The 24,234-nt window shown below is 35.6% G+C and overlaps 1 protein-coding gene across 1 annotated transcript in view; it reads left to right on the forward strand.

Annotated features, from left to right (window-relative positions):
• The window catches only part of LOC103669361 (complement factor H-like), a 106,199-nt gene that overhangs the window by 75,012 nt on the left and 6,953 nt on the right, over nucleotides 1-24,234 (forward strand).

Consider the following 24,234-nt stretch of genomic DNA (forward strand, 5'->3'; position numbering starts at 1 on the left):
CCATACTTAAATTCAATTGTTATCTCACCATTTCTAGGGAAAAACTTTCTTTCGCCACTGAATTGTGTTGATGCATAAAACAAGTGATCTGTGTGCTGGTTAATTTGTGGGCTCCCTTTTTTCCACTGATCAGTTTGTCTCATTATGATACTACCACACTGCGATAAACAGTATCTTTATCATATATCCAGAAGTCTGGTATTACAAGTATTCCAATTTGTTCTTCTTTTTCAATATTTGTCTATTTCTGCATTATTTTTGAATTACATGGTCAAATATTTTTTGGTCGAGTAAGAGGGTTTTACTTGGGTTATGTTAAAAGCACAAATTAACTGGGTAGAATAGACATCTTAGTGGTGAAAAGTCTTCTAATCCATAAACATTTTTCCTTTCTTGGTCTTTTAAATTTTTTCACAGTAATGTTTTACAATTTTCAGTGTAGAGAGCTTACAAATATTTTCTTGAATTTATGCCTTAATATTTTAAGTTTTTAATATTTATAAATGATGGTATCTTCAAAAAATTCATTTTCCAGTTTTTGTTCCTAATATAAAGAAATTATTTTTAAAAGATTTTATTTATTTATTTGGGAGAGAGAGAAGGAGCAGGGGGAGGGGAAGATGGAGAGGGAGAAACAGACTCCCCGCTGAGCAAGGAGCCTGACTTGACTTGATCCCAGGACTCTGGGATCACGACCTGAGACAAAGGCAGACACTTAACCAACTGAGCCACCCAGGTGCCCAAGAAAATATTTCTTTGTGTATTAGTTCTAATAGCTCTTTTTTGTGGAATCCTTAAAAATTTTTTAATTTACATAATTATTTTTTATTCTTACAATTTTCCTGCCTTTTTTCTCTGTTGAATTTTACTTTATCTGAAATTAACATAACTACTCCATCCTTCACATGATTCTTTTATGCAAGGTACACATTGTCCAACTTTCTGCTTTCAACTTGTGTCTTTATATTTAAATTGCTCTCTTTGGAAATAGCATATACTTGGGTTTAGCATTTTTATCCAATCCTACTTTATCTTCTTTTTCATTGGCCTAGATAATTTTTATTTAATATCAATAACTAATATTGATGGATATATTTATACCACTTACCAGTTTCTTCTATTTGTCCCATCTATTCTGTAGTATTCTTTAGAACCCTTTTCTGCATTCTTTTAGATTAGTTTCATGCTTTTAGCATTTCATTTTGTATCATTGATTGGTTATTATTATCTATTGTTCCAATAGTTTATCTAGGGCTTATAATGTACATCTTTAGCCAATCACAGACCAACTGTAATTAATTTTTCACCACTTCATCTAAAATAGAAGAAACTTGCAATCATATATTTTCTCTCATATTTTTTCCTATATTGTTTTTCTTACGGCTTTGTTTTAAACTTTCATGTGTGTTTTAATAAATTTAAGAATAGGAACAAATGTGTTAACCACCCACATTTTTTTTTTTAAAGATTTTATTTATTTGACAGAGAGAGAGACAGCCAGCGAGAGAGGGAACACAAGCAGGGGGAGTGGGAGAGGAAGAAGCAGGCTCATAGCGGAAGAGCCTGATGTGGGGCTCGATCCCATAACGCTGGGATCACGCCCTGAGCCGAAGGCAGACGCCCAACGACTGAGCCACCCAGGCGCCCCCCACCCACATTTTTATCATTTTCAGGGCTCTTCACTCTTTTCTAGGATCCACATATCTAGCTAGTATCAATTTTATTTCTCTGGAATAATTTCTTTTCATATTACGTGTATCATGGATCATTTGAAACAAATTTTCTGAAGCTTAGGTTAATCTGAAAATGTATTTATTTCACTTTTGTCTTTGAAGAATCTTTTTAACGAGTATTGCATTCTCATTTGACAGGGTATGTGCGTGTGTGTGTATACATGTATATGTGTGTTTAACACTTTATTTTTATTTTTGGTTTAATACTTTAAAGATGTTATTCTATAGTTTTCTGGCACCATTGTTTTTTGAAAAATTTTTAAATGTTTTACAGCTTTATTATGATATAATTAACATAGAATAAATCACCCACATGTATAATATTAATGTGATATGTTTTAATATCTGTATACACTTCTGAAACCTTCACTATAATTAAGAAAATGAACACATCAGTCACCCCAAAAAGTTTCCCTATGCTTCATTGTAATCTCTTCTTCCACACCTTTCTCAGCATCCTTTCTTCCTGGCTACTATCACTATGCATTATTTTACATTTTCTGGAATTGTGTATAAATGGAACCATATGGTATATACTATTTTTTGTACAGTATTTTTCACTGGGCATAATTATTCATGCTGTTGTGTGTAATTGTTTATTCCTTTTTAGTGCTAAGTAGTATTCCATTGTATGGCTATACCACTTTTGTCAATTCCTTTGACAATGAACATTTGGGTTTTTAATCTTTTTCTATTTCCTTTTTTAAAATTTATTTTTAATTTAAATTCAATGAATTAACATGTAATGTATTATTAGTTTCAGAGTGATTCATCTGTCATTTCCTGACTTGTTAATTTTAGCCATTTTGATCTCATTGTGGTTTCTATTTGTATTTCCCTGATGCCATATGATGTGGAGCATTTTTTCATATGTCTGTTAGCCATTTGGATGTCTCCTTTGGAGAAATGTCTGTTCATGTCTTCTGCCCATTTCTTGTTTGGAGTATTTGTTCTTTGGGTTTGAGTTTGAAAAGTTCTTTATAGATTTTGGATACTAGCCCTTTATCTGATAAGACATTTGCAAATATCTTCTCCCATTCTGTAGGTTGTCTTTTGGTTTTGTCAACTGTTTCCTTTGCTGTGCAAAGCTTTTTATCTCAATGAAGTCCCAATAGTTCATTTTTGCCTTTGTTTCTCTTGCCTTTGGAGACATGTCTAGCAGGAAGTTACTGCGGCTGAATACAATGAGGTTGCTGCCTGTGTTTCCCCTATAATTTTGATGGATTCCTGTCTCACATTGAGGTCTTTCATCCATTTTGAGTCTATTTTTGTGTATGGTGTAAGGAAATGTCCAGTTTCATTCTTCTTCACATGCCTGTCCAATTTTCCCAACACCATTTGTTGAAGAGACTTGTCTTTTTTCCATTGGATATTCTTTCCTGCTTTGTTGGAGATTAGTTAACCATAAAGTTGAGGGTTCACTTCTGGGTTCTCTATTCTGTTCCACTGATCTATGTGTCTATTTTTGTGCCAGTACCATACTGTCTTGATGATGACAGCTTTGAAATAGAGCTTGAAGTCCCAGATTGTGATGCCACCAGCTTTGGTTTTCTTTTTCAACATTCCTTTAGCTATTCAGGGACTTTTCTGGTTCCATACAAATTTTAGGATTATTTGTTCCAGCTCTGTAAAAAAAGTTGATGGTATTTTTTTTTATTATGATATATTAGTCACCATACAGTACATCATTAGTTTTTGGTGTAGTGTTCCACGATTCATTGTTTGCATATAACACCCAGTGCTCCATGCAATACGTGCCCTCCTTAATACCCTTCACTGGGCTAGCCCATGCCCCTCCCCACTCTCCCCTCTAAAACCCTCAGTTGATGGTATTTTGAGAGGGATTGCATTGAATGTATAGATTCCTCTAGGTAGCATAGACATTTTAACAATATTTGTTCTTCAGATCCAAGGGCATGGATTGTTTTTCCATTTCTTTGTGTCTTCCTCATTTTCTTTCATGAGTGTTCTATAGTTTTCTGAGTACAGATCCTTTGCCTCTTTGGTTAGATTTGTTCCTAAGTATTTTATGGTTTTTGGTGCAGTTGTAAATGGGATGGACTCCTTAATTTCTCTTTCTTCTGTCTCATTGTTAGTGTATAGAAATGCAACTGATTTCTGTGCATTGATTTTATATCCTGCCATTTTGCTGAATTCCTGTATGAGTTCTAACAATTTTGAGGTGGAGTCTTTTGGGTTTTCCACATAGAGTATCATGTCATCTGCAAAGGGTGAGAGTTTGACTTCTTTGCTGATTCAGATGCCTTTTATTTCTTTTTGTTGTCTGATTGTTGAGGCTAGGACTTCTAGTACTATGTTGAACTATGTGGTGAGAGTGGACATCCCTACCATGTTCCTGACCTTGGGGAAAAGCTCTTTTTTTCCCCCCATTGAGAATGATATCCATTGTGGGATTTTTGTATGTGGCTTTTATGATATTGAGGTGTGTTCCCTCTAACCCTACACTGTGAAGAGTTTTAATCAAGAAAGGATGCTATATTTTGTCATATGCTTTTTCTGCATCTATTGAGAGAATCATGGTTCTTGTCCTTTGTTTTATTAATGTAGGGTATCACATCGATTGATTTGCAGATGTTGAACCACACTTCCAGCCCAGGAATAAATCCCACTTGGTCATGGTGAATAATCCTTTTAATATACTGTTGGATCCTGTTGGCTAGTATCTTGGTGAGAATTTTTGCATTCATGTTCATCAGGGTGTTCATCAGGGATATTGGCCTGTAATTCTCCTTTTTGGTGGGGTCTATGTCTGGTTTGGGGATCAAGGTAATGCTGCCTCATAGAAAGAGTTTGGAAGTTTTCCTTCCATTTGAATTTTTTGAAGCAGCTTCATAAGAATATGTATTAAGTCTTCTTCTTCTTCTTCTTCTTAAGATTTTATTTATTTATTTGACAGAGAGAGAGACAGCCAGCAAGAAAGGGAACACAGGCAGGGGGAGTGGGAGAGGAAGAAGCAGGCTCCTAGTGGAGGAGCCTGATGTGGGGCTCGATCCCAGGACTCCAGGATCACGCCCTGAGCCGAAGGCAGACGCTTAATGACTGAGCCACCCACGCACCCCAGGTATTAAGTCTTCTTGAAATGTTTGGTTGAATACCCCTGGGAAGCCATCCAGCCTTGGGCTCTTGTTTGTTGGGAGATTTTTGATTATTTCTTCAATATCCTTGGTGGTTATGGGTCTGTTCAGGTTTTCTATTTCTTCCTGTTTCAATTTTGGTAGTTTATATGTCTCTAGGAATGTATATATTTTTTCTAGATTGCTAATTTCTTGGCATATATTGCTCATAATATGTTCTTATTGTTTGTATTTCTTTGGCGTTGGTTGTGATCACTCCTCTTTCATTCGTGATTTTACTTATTTGGGTCCTTTCTCTTTTCATTTTGATAAGTCTGGCCAGGGGTTTATCAATCTTATTAGTTCTTTCAAAGAACCAGCTCCTAGTTTCATTGATCTGCTGTTCTTTTGGTTTCTATTTTATTGATTTCTGCTCTAATCTTTATTAATTCTCTCCTCCTGCTGGGCTTAGGCTTTATATGCTGTTCTTTCTCCAGCTCCTTTAGGTGTAAGGTTAGATTGTGTATTTGAGAACTTTCTTGTGTTTTTTTTGTTGTTGTTTGTTTGTTTTTGCAAAAGGCTTGTAGTGTTATATACGTCCCTCTTAGGACTGCCTTTGCTGCATCCTAAAGGTTTTGAACAGTTGTATTTCCATTTTCATTTGTTTCCATGAACTTTTAAATTCTTCTTTAATTTCCTGGTTGACCCATTCATTCTTCAGTAGGATGCTCTTTAGCTTCCATTTTTTGAGTTCTTTCCAAATTTCCTCTTGTGATTGAGTTCCAGTTTCAAAGCATTGTGGTCTGAAAATATGCAGGGAATGATCTCAATCTTTTGGTATTGGTTGAGATGTGATTTGTGACCCAGTATGCGATCTATTCTGGAGAATGTTCCATGTGCATTCAAGAAAAATCTGTATTCTGTTGATTTAGGGTGGAATGCTCTGAATATACCTGTGAAGTCCATCTGGTCCAGCGTGTCATTCAGAGCCCTTGTTTTCTTGTTGATCTTCTGCTTGGATGATCAGTCCATTAGTGTGAGTGGAGTGTTAAAGTCCCCTACTATTATTGTATTATTATCGATGTGTTTCTTTAATTTTGTTATTAATTGGCTTATATGATTGGCTGCTCCCATGTTTGGGGCATACGTATCTACAATTGTTAGATCTTCTTGTTGGATAGACCCTTCAGTTATGATATAGTGTCCTTCCTCATCTCTTATTACAGTCTTTGGTTTTAAATCTAATTAGTGTGATATAAGGGTTGCCACCCCAACTTTCTTTTGATATCCATTAGCATGATAAATGGTTTTCCACCCCTTCACTTTCAATCTGGAGGTGTCTTTGGGTCTAAAATGAGTCTCTTGCAAATAGCGTATGGATGGGTCTTACTTTTTTATCCAATCTGATACTCTGTGTCTTTTGATTGGGGCATTTAATCCATTTACATTCAGAGTAACTCTTGGAAGATATGAATTTAACAGACCTGTACCCCTGAAACAAATAATATATTGTTTGTTATTTTTTTAAAAAGCAAAACAAACAAACAAAAAATAAAGTGAGTTTCCTGCAGATGGAGGAAAAAAAAAGAGATATGAGTTTAGTGCCATTGTATTACTTGTAAAGTCACTGTTTCTGTATATTGTCTCTGTTCCTTTATGGTCTATGCTACTTTTGAGGTTTCTCTTCGCTTGAAGGATCCCCTTTAATATTTCTTGTAGGGCTGTATTGGTGATCACAAATTCCTTTAGTTTCTGTTTGTCCTGGAAGCTTTTTATCTGTCCTTTTATTTTGAATGACAGTATTGCAGAATAAAGTATTCTTGTCTGCATATTTTTCTCATTTAGCACCCTGAATATGTCATACCAGTCCTTTCTGGCCTGCCAGGTCTCTGTGGATCGGTCTGCTGCCAGTCTAATATTTCTACCCTTGTAGGTTATGAACCTCCTGTCCCAAGCTGCTTTCAGGATTTTCTCTTTGTCTGAGACTTGCAAGTTTCACTATTATATGTTGAGGTGTCAAACTATTTTTATTGATTTTGAGGGGGGGTTCTCTGTGCCTCCTGGAGTTGAATGCCTGTCTCCTTCCCCACATTAGGGAAGTTCTCTGCTATAATTTGTTCCAATATACTTTCTGCCCCACCTTCTTTTTCTTCTGGGTTCCCAATTATTCTAATGTTGTTTCACTTTATTGCATATCTCTTGAATTCTTCCCTTGTGATCCAGTAGCTGTTTATCTCTCTTTTTCTCAGCTTCTTTATTCTCCATCATTCCATCTTCTACATCACTAATTCTCTCTTCTGCCTCATTTATCCTAGCAGTTAGAGCCTCCATTTTTTATTGCATCTCATTAGTAGCCTTTTTTATTTTGACTTGATTAGATTTTAGTTCTTTTATTTCTCCAGAAGGGGATTCTCTAGTATCATCTATGCTTTTTTTTCTCTTTTTTTCAAGCCCAGCTAGTATCTTTATAATTGCTATTCTGAACTCTAGTTATGACATCTTACTTGTATCCATACTGGTTAAGTCCCTGGCAGTCAGTAATGCCTCTTGTTTTCTTTTTTGGAAATGAGTTTTTACCATCTTGTCATTCTTGGAGAAAGTGGTCACTTTTCTAATAGAGTTACAGCTATTCTTTTCTTAAATTTCTGTTTGAGTTCACAGATGTTCAGAATGATTTGATAGCTATCTAGCTGGATTCCTGGGATCAGACAAAACTAAGGTCTCCTACTCCTCCATCATCTTGGACTATTCCCTGGCTCCATCATTTTTGATGAGAAGTCTGCTGACAGTATTAGTTCTATCTCTGTGTCGGCATTATCTATATATTATGGATGTTCTTCTCCATCCTTTTCCCAATTGCTTTCAAATTTTTCTTTTAATGTTGGTTTTTAGCAGGATTTTTTTTTAAATTACGGTTTTCTGTGTATTTATCATTCTTGATATTAGCTGAGCTTCTTGGTTCTGTGGCTTCATGTCTTTTATAATGTTTGGAAGATTGCTATCTATAATTTTTCAAATTGGTCTTCTGCCTTGAACTTTCTCTTTCTTCTTGTTTGATCACATGATACTACCCCACAGGTCATTGTGCCTTTAATTTTTTATTCTTATTTTTATTTTTAAGATATTTATTTCTGATAATTTTTATTAACCTATCTTCAAGTCCATTTATTTCTTTTTCTACATTTCTCATTCTGTTATTATTTTTTGCCAGTGTTTATGAATATTATAATTTTAAATCTTGGATTCACATTTGGTACTTTCTTAGGAACTTAGAAATAAAAATACCTCTATTCTGAAACTCCACAACTCTTAACCAATTATATACAATGTTTCCTGTAGATTCTTTAACTTATATTTCATGATCACTGAAAAGTTATGTTTATCTTATTTATTTTAGCATACCATTTGTCTTTAGGTCTGTTTCTTTTGATAGCTCTTTTCCTCTGACTATGGTTCATATTTTCTGCTTCTTTGCATGTCCAGTAAGTTTTAGTCTAGGCTGAACATCACTAACAGCACATTGTAGAGATTTATAGATTTTGGCATTTGCCTCTGAATAATATAGATTTTTTTTCTAATAAAAGTCCTGTTGTAAATATTTTTCATTTTCTGTATATTATGATGGTTTGATATCTTATAAAACCTTCTGGCTGAAGAGAGACTACTAAATCATAGAAATAGTAAGAGCCCAGCCAGAAGCCTGTCTTTGATCTGCAAACTAACCAACCAGAGCCATACCTCTTCTATCTGGCCCCTAAACCTTCCCCTCATTCCCATCTCCTGTCTCTAGGACTTGTGAGTGTAAAAAACAACCCCCCAAACCTATTGTTTGTCTCCTCTTATGGCCATATTTGGCTGACTATCTCATAAAAGAATACAAAACAGAAGTTATGTTCCTGGTGGAATACTATCATCCGGTGAGATCTTAATTAAAAAAAATTTTTAAGGTTGGTCTATTTCAGTATTGCCTTAATACAAGGATATAGCCCTTGGTGAACCCATGGGACATAGTATTTACTCCTAAGACGTATCTTTCTGGGTGGTAAAATGTGAGGAATTTAATAAGATATGCTGGCCTTGAACTCCAAACTCATTCTCTTCCACACTAGGTATTACTTGAATTTTTCAAAGTTTTCAGCTTTGCAGCAATTTCTTCCCACTGGGCTGATTGGAGTTTTGCCCCATGCAGGCTCATGTAGATGAGGAAATAATTTAAGGGGACATATGGAGATTATTGGGGATTTCCCTGATGGGGCTCCATACATTTCTCTTCTCACCTGGCAGAGGTTCTCCCAGCCCCATATTCAGATCTCTAAATTGTCCCATAAGTGAGACTCCTGCTTTCTGCCTGAGCACTATCATCCATGCACCAAATGGATGTGGGTATGTTCTAAATTCATAAAATGGATAAATATTGACCTCACAGTTTAATTCCATTCTTTCAAAGATTGGACACTATCCATTTTCTGCTTGCATTTACTCACTCAAGCAGTTCATTTTTATAATTTATGTTGTTTATATTTGTTACTTTAATATAAGCTCTTTTGCTCTTCTGTAAGTACTAATTACTATATTACTAAATTATTTAGTATTTTAAAACTATGTAGTTATAGTAACGAAATAAATAAATTTCAATGCATTAACACTATGACATTGGTTCTGAGTTATTTTCTCCTCTTTTGTAATGATATTATATTTTCCATATTCATAATCTGCTTGGAAACAATTCTCTTATATTAAGTAATTGTATCTTAGAAGATGACAAATATAATTGGTTACATATACGTAAATATACAAGAATATCTAAAAAAAATAAAGAATTAATGCAGTAATGAATCAGTGAAAGGACAGCTGTGAGGACATTTGAGATATATTCCTATATGAAAAGGGAAATCATTGCATGCATCTGAATATATTGTACCCTAAAATAAAAGGTGCCTCAAAGCACATTAGTTAAAAAATATTTAAGTGCCAAAAATATGCTGAAACTCTTGCACTTAGTAGTATAACCTAATGTGAGTTTAAAAGTAAAGCAGTGTTTCCCTAAGCATAACAAAATACAGATAATGGAATGGGGTCCAAAAATACACATTGGTTTTCCTAGACCCCTAAGCAATGAAGTAGTGAAGGGAAGTAAAGGATAAGAGAAAAATATAATGACAGGGACTCAGTTATTTGCATATGATTCACCTGGTTGGGAAAGAGCCCTATTGATTCTCAAGGGGCGTTTAACTTAAAGTTTAGTGGTTTACATCACTTTTGGAGCCAGCCTATTATTGTCCCTAAAGAAAGTTATACAGTACGTATCAGGGAATGAATTCAAGAAATCATTGCAAAACAATTAACCAATAGGAATTGAGGGATTTTGCAAAGTTCTCTGAACTTTGATATTTACTGAGCAACCACAATTAATGAACTTCATGGTAGTGCACTTAAATTCAGGGTCACACTTGATAACTGCTAATGAACCAAATTTACAACCCCAAACAGCACAACTGGAATATTTGTATTAATATAGCACTGGGAATAACTAACATGCTGTTACCAGTTAGTATTATTCTCATCTTGTGGGTTTCCTGTGCTCATGGACAAGGTAAGTTGAAAACCGATCTGAACGCTTACCTTCTCTCTCTCTCTCTCTTTTTTTTTAAAAAAGATTTTACTTATTTATTTGAGAGAGAGAGAGCACGAGTGGGGTGTGGGGCAGAGGGAGAAGCAGACTCTCCACCGAGCAGGGAGCCCGATGTGGGGCTCGATCCCAAGACTCTGGGATCATGACTTGAGCTGAAGACAGACACTTAACTGACTGAGCCACCCAGGCACCTCATTTACCTTCTCTCTTAAATGTAACTTCATATCATATCTACTTTCTTGTGTCTATATTTTTGAATGAATTTATTAGTAAAAGTAGTCTGTATTGTGGCACCATAATGGAGTATAAATTTATAGGAAAATTATCTTGTGCTTATGTAAGGGGAAAATAAACTAAATTTTGTTTTCTGTTTCCTAAATTTGACAGGAAAAGGACAACTCAATGCTTATTATGGAGATGTGTGAATATGGTCACACAACTTTGGGAAATATGTCACAAGAAAAGTGAGATTCTGACCTCAAAATATATGGAAGTTTTTTATTTTTAATGCAAGAAATGGATATCTACATAATCTTGTATATGGTAATGGTTTTATGAATTTGTATGTCACAACTTCTTAAGTTTAGGAGAAGCACAATATTTGTCATTTTTTTAAACTATTGAGAGTCACTTAAAAACCTAAATTAATCAGTAATGATCAACACTTAATAGTAATTTCTATTAATGCAAGAGGATGCCTTTTGGTTGGGATAAAGTCATTCTAAAATATTTTGGATTTGTGGGATCACCTAGGTGGTTCAGTTGGTTAAGTGACTGCCTTTGGCTCAGGTCATGATCCCAGGGTCCTGGGATTGAGTCCTACATTGGGCTCCCTGCTCAGCAGGGGAGTCTGCTTCTCCCCCTCCCCCTGCTCATGCTCTCTCTCTCTCACTCATTCTCTTTCAAATAAATAAATAAAATCTTTAAAAAATATATTTTGGATTTGAACAAGTGTAAAGTCTGTGTTGTTATTCACAAAATGTGGGTATATAATTTTTTAAGTATAAATTTATACACATATCACTCTACTAAAACTACTTAAAACATAAAAATATCTATCTTTACAGTACAAAATATGTATTTGTCCTAAGCTAGTAGTTTAGTCTGGCTCTGGGTTCAGGGAGGAGTCTTCTCCATCTTCCCCTCCCTCTGCTTGCACTCTCTCTCTCTCAAACAAACAAACAAACAAACAAACAAACAAATAAATAATCTTTAACAAAACTAAAGCTGTTACAAGCAATTATGATCAATTTAATATTTCAACAAAATTTTAATTTACATTTCTGAGTCTGCTGGTAAATATCGAGTAAATAAAGAATTTTCAGATCATTAACTGTGGCATATTGCTCACCGATTTGTTTTCACTTTTTGAGTAATATATTGTCTGGATTATATCTCTGAATTCATTCCTTATATATTAAAAATTATACCTCATGACATAACAAATATAATTGGTAGATTTTTAAACATTAGAGAGCAATTTATTTTTGTGTACTAGTTCTAATAGCTTTTTGCTACATGTATAAAATCTGTAAGGTTTTTATTTATACGATTACATTTTCTCCTTCCTTAATGTCTTTATAAATTCTTTATTTGGTATCTTTTTTAAAGGCTATTTCTTTTAAAATCAAAAACTCTCATTTCCAAATTATTATAAACAAAGTCTCTAATGTGCTTCAGGATACTTCATTGCACCATTTTTGAATAGAATATAAATCACAATGCTTTACTCCTGAATTTACTAAAATTCATTTCAGTAATTGGCTGGGCACAGAGTTTTATATGCTCTTTAAGACTATATCCAGGAAATTCCATTTACTAGCAACAATAAGACAAGAAAGCATCCCATCTAGTTTGAAACTCCTCCCCCAGCGAACTCTTTCTTTTTTTTCTCTTTTTTTAAAGATTTTATTTATTTATTTGACAGAGAGGGAGCCAGCGAGAGAGAGAACACAAGCAGGGGGAGTGGGAGAGGAAGAAGCAGGCTCCCAGCGGAGCAGGGAGCCCAATGCGGGGCTCCATCCCAGGACCCTGGGATCATGCCCTGGGGCGAAGGCAGAAGCTTAACGACAGAACCGCCCAGGCACCCTCAGTGAACTCTTTTTGAAAGCAGCCTTTGAAATGAATGCCCTATATGTTTGGGTTGCACCATAGTTTCTCAAAGGAGAAATGAACTCGCTTGGCAGAAGCACACTGTTTTGTATATACAAAACATCTTTGTGTGTTTATTGTCATGGGTTTAATTGCGTTCCTGCAAAATTCAAATGTTGAAATCCTAACTCCCAGGACCTAAGAGTGTGACTGTATACAGAAATAGGGTCTCTAGTGAGGAAATTAAAACAGGGTCATTAGGGTGGCTTCTTCCCCAATAAAACTGGTGTCCCTATCAGAGGAGGAAATTAGGACACAGACACATATAGGGAAGACTGATGTGAAGACACAGGGAGAAGAGGCCATCTACAAGCCAAGGAGAGATGCCACAGAAGAAACCAGTCCTGTTGACACTTGATTTCTGACTTCTGGCCTCTAAAATTACAAGAAAATAAGTTTCTGATATTTAAGCCACCTATTTTACAGTTATAGTTTCCTATGTGTATGTGTTCATATAGCCTATGTAATGTGTTGCCTAGAGTAGGAAAAGAGGGATGGAAAAGGCCAAGATATCTGGGGGGAGATTTGCAGAAGACACAGGAAGAAGAGACACAGGAAATGAATAGAGAACTAGAAATAGTCTGACCATCCCTTCCCAAGCTAAGCTCTTAGATCCGAGAAGCCTACTGGAGAGAACCACTTTTATTCTTTCCTCAGTGTTTACATTTTAATCTTGGAAATACTTCTGAAGAACTTAAACATCACAAATGCTTCAAATACCTTTGCACTCTTAGTTATAGATTGTCCCAGTTCTTCAATCACAAACATAAGTGGAACAATTAATTTAAATAGAATAATAAATTCATCAATATGATTATTAAAATAAAATATAATTATTCATATATGATACTATTTTTTTTTCTTAAGGAGGAACTTGTGATTTTCCAGAAATCAAACATGGAAACATATATGATGAAGACAGATATAAACAAAGCTTCCCAGTTGCTATAGGAAAATATTTCTACTATTCCTGTGATCGTAGCTTTGCGTCTCCTTCATAAACACTCTGGACTCAAATAATCTGCACAGAGGAAGGATGGTCACCAATGCCAAAGTGTATCAGTGAGTAAATACCTGGTCATTATCTGGATGAATTATTCAGTGCATTCAGTGGGGGAGATGGGGATGAGGGGGTTGCCAGGGGGATCACAGAATTTAGACAATCATAGAGTTGGGGGCGGGAGGAGCCAGCAAAGGCAAGAGAGTCATTCCTCTTTTGTAAGAAGCTGTTTGTAGAAATCAAATCAGAAAAAAACAAGTACAAACTTTTGTAGTCTATCTGGATCTTCTCATTTTAAATACTAATGGTCAATACTGTTAACTGCTACTATGTAATTTAAACACACTCCTTTGGTAATTGTATGAATGTAGATTTTCTCAAGAGAGTTAATTTGTGGGGCACCTGGGTGGCTCAGGCAGTTAAGCATTTGCCTTCACCTCAAGTCATGGTCCCAGGGTCCTGGGATGGAGCCCCAAGTCAGACTCCCTGCTCAGCGGGGAGTCCGCTCCTCCCTCTGCCTGCTATTCCCCCCACTAGTGCTCCCTCTCTCTCTCTCAAATAAAAAAGATAAAAAATCTTGAAAAAGAGTTTATTTGTATGTATAATATCTGATTCAAAGTGTGCTGTTCCTTCAAATATTCAAGAAGTGTTTTTAAGCTATTTTCCTTAATTTTGTGTTTTTTACTGATTACATCTTTGTTTTTTAAAATTATATCTGTCTAACCCTCTCAATGAGTACAGAGATAAAGCAGAGAAATGAAGAAGACACTGTCATGAAAGAGAAAAGTAACAAAGGCAAAGGAGAGAAAAGTCATCTCCTCCTTCAGAAATCAATTTAGACAACCAAATGAGAAATAAAAACTAACTTATCTGATATCTAGAGGAATTTTATAAATGTAAAAAGTTTTACATATGCACATGGAGTTTGAGGACATTACATATTTTTTCTTTTTAACTTGAATGTACTAATTTTTAAGAAATGAATTTTTGTGCTTGATTTCTCTTTTGAAGCTTGCAAAATGTCATACTCTTTCATTGCAAGATTTGTACTTGTCATCTTTTGGGTTTTTAGGGCAGTGCTTTTTCCCTTGGGTGGAAAATGGTCATTCGGCATCTTCAGGACAGACACACCAGGAAGGTGACACTGTACAAATTGTCTGTAATGCGGGCTATAGCCTTTTATATAATCAGAGGAACCTCAGATGTACAGAAAGTGGCTGGTCCACTCCCCCTACATGCAGTCAGCTGGGTAAGTAAAATACTGTCCTTTGGGATCCTGCATTCTTTTTTATTTTATACAGATGTAGCAGCATGAATGATGTGCGGCTTTGCTGCTGTGATTGTCCTCCTTTTAGGTTTAGGTTTCCAATTGTATCTGAGTGGACATGAAAGTCTCTGGATAATCACTAGAAAATCATTTTGTCTACTTACATGAGTTCAATGTAGGCAATATTAGAAAACACTAGTTACGAACACAGCAAAAATCTTCAAAAGATCCTTGCATGTTTTAATAACACAAATTTAATGTTTATAATGAAACGACACAAAATCAGTTGACATAGCATGAGGATAAGTTAAATTTTACATACTGTAATAGTTAAAATACTGCATTTGCACGATCTTATTGGTGGGAAACGTAGCTACTTGGCACTTATCTTTTTTTGGCAAATGCTAAATTGATATCATTTAAAGACTCGCACAAACATATTGATATTTCCACATTGTTAGAACTTTGTACTTCTGACATTTAGGTCTCCAGGGTATAATTTAGAACATGGAAAACTCCTTTATAAAAATCCATGTCAAAAACAGGAATGGGGGGCGGTAAACAGAAGGGGGAATGAACTATGAGAGACTATGGCTCTGGGAAAAAAATCGAGGGCTTCAGAGGGGAGGGGGTGGGGGAAAGGGATAGGCCAGTGATGGGTATTAAGGAGGGCACATATTGCATGGTGCACTGGGTGTTACACGCAAGTAATGAATCATGGAACTTTACATCAAAAACTAGGGATGTACTGTATGGTGACTAACATAATATAATAAAAAATTATTATAAAAAACAGGAATATATTGGAACTGAAGTTGAGTTGGAGTTTCTCATTCTTTTAATGGAAACACAGCAATTGCTGGAGGTGAATTAGGGTCTTGGGAATAATAAGTTTCCTAAAGCATAGTCAAAGCCTCTAAGGGAACAGTGTCTATTCTAGCCCTCCATATTTTCCCACTCATTTAATCAATATTTACTGTGAACTTGTATATGCCGAGCAGTACAACAACTATTGGAGATCAATGCCCTACAAGAGTCCGTGTCTCTATTCATAGACTATAATGTCAGGTGGAAAACTGAGAGTAAAAATAACAGTAATTTTACAAAGAAGAAAATAGAAAATTAAAGATGATGAAGCATGCACATTGGAAAAGATAATATTAATAAAGTGACTGGAGGAAGGGCATATTTCACATGAGTTAGTTTTCAAATCTTCTCCAACCTTAAGGATGACATCTGGAAAAGAGTTAGATCAATTGCCCGAAGGCATCAAAAGCTTTGGACTCATTGAAACAAAACAAGGAGGTCAATGTGGCTGGCTCATGATGAGGCAGAGTGTTGAATTAATTAATTTAGAAGTTATAGGCCATAACACATATTTTGGATTTTAGTCTATGTGCAGTTAGAAACCTCTAGGAGATTTTCAGCAGGTAAATGACACAAAATGAGTTTAAAACAAAATCATTATGAATGCTATTTTGAAAATGAATCTGTAGTGACCAAGAAGAGAAGAAGGGAGGAGGACCAGTAAGAAGAACGCTACTGTCATCTAGAGGTGGCATGTTCTGGGGTACAATAAAATGGAGAAAAGAAGCATCTTTCTGGAGCTGCAGTTTATGTTACATGCAATGTAGAAAAAGAGCGAATTGAACTGTCTGATACAGGCTGAGTATTACAGTATGTCAAGTATGCTTTTAAATAAAAGGAAACAAAAAGTCAAGAAGAATTTTAATGCCTTAAACTTATGCAATGTTATTTGTCAATTATATCTCAATAGAGCTGGGGAAAACAGAAGCAAGTCTCTTGTAGACAGCATATATATGATTCTGAACATTTTAAAAATTTTTTCTTCAAAACTTTACCTTTTAATTAGAGAGTTTAATTCATTTAAAGTAATTACTGATAACAGAGTTTTTACCACTGCCATTTTAATTATTTTCTGTATGTCTTGTAGCTTTTTTGTCCTCAGTTTTCCATTAATGCATTTTTTTAAATGTTTAATGGATTTTTCGGGTAGTGAACCAGTCTGATTTCATTCTCATTTGCTTTTCTTTCTATTTTTAGTGTTTTATTTTAGTGGTTTCTCCAGGGATTACAAATCACATCTTAAATTTACAATTACCTAGTTTGAATTAGTACCAGTCAAGCTGAAGTAGCATCTAAAAATCTACTCCTAAACATCTTCATTCCTTCCCCTTTATACGTTATTTTCACGCAGGATATCTTTATCATTGTATTCCCATTAATATATATTTATATTTATTGTTTCATGCATTTGTCTTTTAAATCATATAAGAAAAATAATTTAAAAACATAAACACAATAATAATGGCTTTTATACTTCCCTTTACTACCTATAGTTACCGAATGGGACCTATGGTGACCTTTACCATTGTCCTCTATGTCTTCATTTAGCTTCAAGTTACTGTCTGATGTCCTTACACTTCAGCCTTCAGCATTTCTTATAGGTCATGTCTACTCATAACAAATTCCCTCTGTTTTTGTTTATTGGAAGATGTCTTCATTTCTCCTTCAATCTTGAAGGATATTTATTGCCTGATATAAAATTGTTGTTTGATAGTTTTTTTTCTCTTTTAAATATTTCTTATCGCTGCCTCCTGGCCTCCATGGTTTCTAAGGAGAAATTGACTACTGACGTTAATTAGGACCACTTTCATGAGATGCGCTGCTTGTTCTTTGCTATTTTCAAGATTATCTCTTTATCTTTGAATTTGATACTTTGAGTCTAATGTATTTCCGTTTATTCTCCTTGGAGTTTGTTGAGATTCTTGGTTGTTTAGATAATACCTTTCATCAAATTTGGGAAGGTTTCACCTATTAATTTGAGCAGTGGTTTATTTTTCTTCATTCTTTTTTCTTACTGTTCCTCTTTTGACCTACCTTCAAGTCCACTGATTCTCTCTTTTGTTATATTTTCTTTTGTGCTTACAGACTTCTCCTTCAGTCATTCTTTAAGGGTAATTCTGCTGGCAACAAATTCTCTCAGTTTTCCTTTGTCTGAGACTATCTTATTTTCCTATATTCCTGAAGGATATAGAATTCGAGGTTGACAGTTCTTTTGTTCCACCACTTTTAAAATATTGGGCCACTTGTCCTGTCTTCCTTAGTTTTGGATAAGTAATCTCTCATTTGAATCATTGTTTGCCTATTGGTTCTGCATTATTTTTCTCTAGCTACGTTTAGGATTTTTTTTTCTTTTTGTTTAATTTCAGCAATTTGATAATGATGTGTCTTGACATCAATTTATCTTGTGAGGAGCTTGCAGAGTTGCCTGAATATGTATATTTATATGTTACATGCATTTGGGGACGTTCTTGACCACATTTTTTTTAGTTATTATTATGTTTTTTTAGCTCTACACCCTTTCCCCTTTATGGAATGCCAATCTTATTTATTTTCCCACAAGTCCCTGTAGTCTGTTAATTTTGTACGATTTCATTCTATTTTTAGATTAGATCATTTCTATTCATCTATCTTCAACATCAATGATTCATTCCTCCATCATCTCTAATTTATTACTGAGCTCCTTCCAATGAGGGTTTTTTTTTAAATGTTATCTTATTGTATTTTTCTATGTATATTTCTTATTTGGATCTTTAAATTTGATATCAAAGAGTTCCACAATCTGAATGATCTCAGGGTTAGCTTCTGTTCATTTTCTTTTCTCTTTTGAGATTTTCTGAATCTTGGTCTGATGAGTAATTCCAAATTGTATCCAGGACCATTGGGGTAAAATGTAATGAGAATTGGGATTTTATTTAAACCTTCTATTTGATCAGGTTTCCACCGATACAACTCTTGCAGGTAAAGAAGGCAATGCCTTATTAGTGCTGGGTAGGAGTAAAAGGCCTATCACTTGTTTTTGCAGGTATCTCGCTGGACTGGTATTGGGGCAACACCTTATTAATAAGCAAGGTACATTTCCAACTATGCACTTGGCTTCCACTGATACCATGCGAGAGGAAAGTTTATTTATTACTGCAACTGTGGACATAAGTATAGCATAAGCAGTCAGCCTCTGCTGATATCATGGGAAGGGCAAGGAACACCTTGTTTGGTAGGGCTGGTTGAAAATCTAAGCTACCTACTTAGCCTTTGCTGATTGATAGGCAGTCTGCAGTGTTTCTATGGTGTTTTTCTAGGATAAGTTAGGTATTATTAAAAAAAAAAAAAGCATCTGTCTTTGTAGGCTGTTTTTCTTGGTCTTTGCCTAGAAAGAGAGCAGATTCCTTTGAGGGCTTTTTTTTTTTTTTTGGTATTAATTTCATGGCTCCAGGTTGAAAGTTTCTCTCATCTCATGTCTGCAATATGCAAGAGGCAAAAAACAAAACAAAATAAAACAAAAAAATAAAAACCCAAGTAATTCATGGCTGTGTTGCTCCTTTTGTTTCTATCTCTCTAGCAAGTCTGACTTCTCTACATTATTTGGAGTTTCCTTATGTTTGTTTTACATAATATGTCAGACTTTCGTGTTAGAGGGAGTTAGAAATGCTTCTAGATTCCATCTTTCTGAAACAGGAAGTTAATATACCCTTTTTACCTTCTATCAATTTGTTTCTTTAGTTTTTGCAAGGAGCTGATTTTTAAAAACAATGAAAAAATTAAATGACTAGTATCCCAAGAGACATTGTAGTAGGTTGTGTAAGAGTACAGGAAATTTAGGGGCACCTGGGTCGCTCAGTTGGTTAAGTGTCTGCCTTCAGCTCAGGTCATGATCTTAGGGTCCTGGGATGGAGCCCCGCATCAGGGTCCCTGCTCAGCAGGGAGTCTGCTTCTCCCTTTTCCTCTGCCTGCTGCTCCCCCTGCTTCTATTCTCTCTGTCAAATAAATAAATAAAATATTTTAAAAAAAGAAAAGGTACAGGAACTTTATATGATGGCTAACTATGCAAATGTCCATCATTAATCATTGTAAACATTTTTATCCTGGAATATAGCAAAGCAGAAATATTTATTTCTCGTGTATGTGTAGTTTAATGTGGCATGAATGGAAGGGCTACAAGATACTGCAATCCTAATTGCAATAGACTGCAATTATATCACCAATAAATTATTTCTTTCCTCAGAATCACACAAGTCCTGATATCACATATTGTGCTGCTTCTCAGATATACAGGATATTTTGTATATAATTCCTAACAATTTCACATAATATAACAATACATTAAAAGAAACGAGTCAAAGTAGGGTTCTATCATAATACTTTTAAAAGGTGGCACAGTTTGATTACTCTGACAAGATCAGTTATCAAGAATGGATGGTGTATAGAAAGAAAACCATTACTGGTATCTGGTGTTCCCAGATTTGCATCAGAGAGAGCTCGCTTGAAGCATGAGAGTCCCAGACAAGGCAACTAACTAGAAGGCAAGAAGCAAGAGTTCTACTGAACAGAAAGACTCTGGGCTTAGGGGAGCAAGCTGGGGTAATGGTGTAGTCTAGGGGTTTCTACAGGTTTTATCTGGACAGGGGGCAGAGTTTGTAGCCCCCTCTCTCAACACTTTTCCAATTGGTCAGTTGAAGAACTTTTCTATATAAGGCTATGGCACCATGGACTTGATGGGCATAGTGCTATGTCCTAGCTTCCTGTTTTCCAGGCCCATTGTTTAGCCTTACACAGTCTATTGTCAGCTTTTTTAAAAATCTTCTTTAGGCCCCTTGGTGGATTCTTTGTTCAGTGGCTGTTTGTCTGGTTTTAGGCATGGAAAGTTTGACCTGCAGATGTTTGTGAAAACTTGCTTCAGCCCAGGTCCCTGACTACCTATCAATTTCTTAACGCCTATCAAAACAAAGGGAGGGGAGAAAACTAGCTTTATTTTAATTGTGCAAAACCAAGTTGTAAAATAGAAAATTTTCAGTTATCCTATATGGCTTTTGTCTTATGTCCGCTAAAGATGTCTATTTGTAATCCTGACTGAAATTTGCTATTCAGCTGGTATGATGATCTTTCCTTTTATCATGTGTGTTTTTTCCACACCACCAAACAATTATCTGACACCAGCAGGGTGTCCTACAATTCAACTCAAGTCTGCCTCTATCTACCTGGAGATCACATGATCCCATAGATTAAGGGCTCGGTCCTACTAGACGGCTCCTACCCCCTTCACTAGCCAATTGTAAATTCAGTGTGTTACCTGTGCCTCTAACCAAATAGCTATAGATCAGAGGTTCCTAGGACCTTGGTAGAGCAGCTCACAGAACTAAAAAGCAAAACAAAAAACAACCCATTTTATTTACTAGATTACTAGTTTATTATAAAAGGATATTACTCAGGAATAGCCAGATGAAAGAGATGCGCAGAGCAAGATATGTGGTAAGGGGCATGGAGCTTCCATGTGCTCCATGTGCTCACCATCCTGGAAGCTCTCAGAACCCAGTCCTTTTGGGTTATTATGGAGGCTTCATTCCATAGGCATGGTTGATTAAATCATTGGCCATCAGCAGTTGATTCAACCTCCAGTCCCTCTCCCCTCTCTGGAGGTCAGGATGGTGGGACTGCAAGTTCCAACTCTAAAGATAGGGCTCATTCCTCTGGTAACCAGACCCTATCCTTGGTGTTTCCAAAAGCCACCTTATTAACATAACTAAAGACACCTTTATCACACTCATCACTTAGAAATTCCAAGCATTTTAGGAGCTCGTGCCTAATGTGCCTGATGGGACAAGGACTAAATATATATTTATTATAAATCATAATATCACAACTATTAACTTTGCTGCAAGTAAATTGGGATTGTAGCATATCAACAGCTCTCTTTGTTTGCTTAAAGAAATTTCCTTATATTTGTGTTTGTAAGAATTTTGTTGATTGTATTTCTTTTTTTGGCTAAGTAGTTGTCTTGAATTATATTGGATTATCACTTTATCTGCATCTGTTAAGATGTTTAATCACTAATAACTTTCTTTCTCCAGGCTTAGGACTTTGTACTCTGCTAGTTTAGAAGGTAGGTCATAAGATACAATGCTTTCACCAGGACCAAATCAATATTTCCCTTTACTGGAAGTAGATGGTAACTCTGTTGTTATCTTGGGCCTCTCATGTCATTGAACTAACAGGCAGAGGAGTTGATTATGTACACAGGCTAGGATATTGAACTGAATTGCCAAAGGGTCATTGTTTACTGCTACACGACAAGAGCAGGGAAATTATATTTGAATGCAGAAATTTCTCTGAGGCTTCTCCTTTATACTTCTCTGTGTATCTATCAATAAAGGTTAATAGAAGACATCAACAACCTACTAAATGTAAGGTTGCTATGGACCCTGTCAATTTGGAAATGAAGTTTGGTTAATCCCATCAGGTAGAGGACCTGGACAAGTATAGATGCTGGCTGAAGGGGAAGGAAATATATAATGGGGTGTAGAAAAACATTTATAATATCAACCACAGCCTAATGATCAATAACTTACATGAGGACTATGGCAGTATAGTTTCTGTTTTGATTTTTATAGATTTATTTGTATATTTTTAAAACTGTTTTCTCTTCCTTGACCTTACCTTTTGTGAAAGGGAATGAATTAGCTTCTAAGGTACAGAATACCTCTATGGGATTGAAACTAAAATAAGGTAATAACATCACCAAATAGTAATAGAATGACTCTTGGAAGTTCTGACTCCCACTTATAGGAAGAGAACAAGGTCATCTTCATTACAGGAAGGCAGATTTGATCTTGCTATGTGGAGCTATCATTACTGTTATTGTGATGGACAGTGGTGGACTACGTTGATTATTTCATTGATGTTGTCAAGTACCACACCCAAATTTCTTAAGATTTAAAACATATAAACTACATTTCCTATTATTCTTTGTTGGTTTTCATTGAGTTTCACCCATAGAAGGAGTAGTCGGAAATCAGAAACAAGAAAGATCATTTTGGCTTTACCAGTGTAGCAGTTCCCAACAGTAGTTAGGAATAGATGTATTCAAGTGGAAATTGCGTGATCCAGAGGGAATACTACTTTTGGAAGTCCTGATAGTTTGTTCCTGTTCTTCCATAGACCCAGGACTAACTGCAAAACTCCTTCCAACAGCAGAGCAACAGGTTCACGCTTTAGGTGCCATCTTGCAAGCAATAGAATCTTTTGCTTTTTGATATTATACTTATTGCCCTTTATGTCCTCCAGCTAGATTGGTGTCTGGCCCTCGACTGAATGTGACTAACTCAATAAGCAATGACAGAGAGGACATATTCATTACATGCAAAGTTTAAGATGTGGGGAGAGTAAATGGACCCAAATGGAATTAAAGTCTCCACATTTTACTTGAAGTGGTAATGTGTGAACACCAGAAAGGAATGCTAAGCTATATACGTACATCTTAATACATAGAGCTACCACTAATAGAATTATACAAGAGGTATACTCAGCAATATAGATGTCTTAAAATAAAATTATTTTAAAATGTTGAAGAAACCTAAGGGAAGGCAAGAAAAGGAAACAGGAATGAGAAACAGAGGAAACACACACACACACACCAAATAATAAAATGACTGACATAGCCTTTAACAGCAATAATTACTTTAAATGTAAATGGTCTAAATACTTTAGTTAAAAGACTGAGAACAGCAGGGTGAACACATAAACAAGACCCAACTATGTACTGTCTCCAAAAACTCACTTCAAATATGAAAACATGGTTCCACTCAAAGTAAAAGATAGAAAAAAAAAAATCACTTGATCTATTTTGTTGTCAATGCTCTCCATTGCATTTTTTATTTCATTTCTCGAAGTGCAGAATTTGTTTGGTTCTTTTTGGTGATTTCTATATCTTTGTTAAATTTCTCATTTTGTTTGCATATTGTTTTCCGGATTTTATTGAATTGTTTTTCTGTGTTTTCTTGTGACTCACTAAGCATCTTTAAGACAGCTGCTTTGTTTTTTTTTTTTTTTTATAATGATTTTTTATTATATTATGTTAGTCACCATACAGTACATCCCCGGTTTCCAATATAAGGCTCGATGATTCATTAGCTGTGTATAACACCCAGTGCACCATGCAATACGTGCCCTCCTTACTAAGACAGTTGCTTTGAGTTCTTTATCAGGTAAATTGCAGATCTCCAATCTTTAGGGTTCAAAGTTACACTTTGGCGTCCCTTTGGTGGTGTCATGTTTCCTTGATTTTTTATGTAGTTTTATGTTGTTGCCTTTACATTTGAAGTAGCGTTCACCTTCTGTCACCTTTAGTGATTGAGTTCAGCAGAGGAATACCTTCTGTCAGGCATCCTAAGGATTCTGATGATTTCTCAGATCTTTTTGTGGTTGTGCCAGGTCCACAGTTCTTGCTTCCCCCTGTGGCAGAAATATTAAGCTTGTATGCCTTCTCAACCCTGCAAAGCCAGGCCAGGCACTACAGTCTT

Source organism: Ursus maritimus, unplaced genomic scaffold, assembly GCF_017311325.1.
Source record: "Ursus maritimus isolate PB19 unplaced genomic scaffold, ASM1731132v1 scaffold_2, whole genome shotgun sequence".
NCBI classification, from domain to species: Eukaryota; Metazoa; Chordata; class Mammalia; order Carnivora; family Ursidae; genus Ursus; species Ursus maritimus.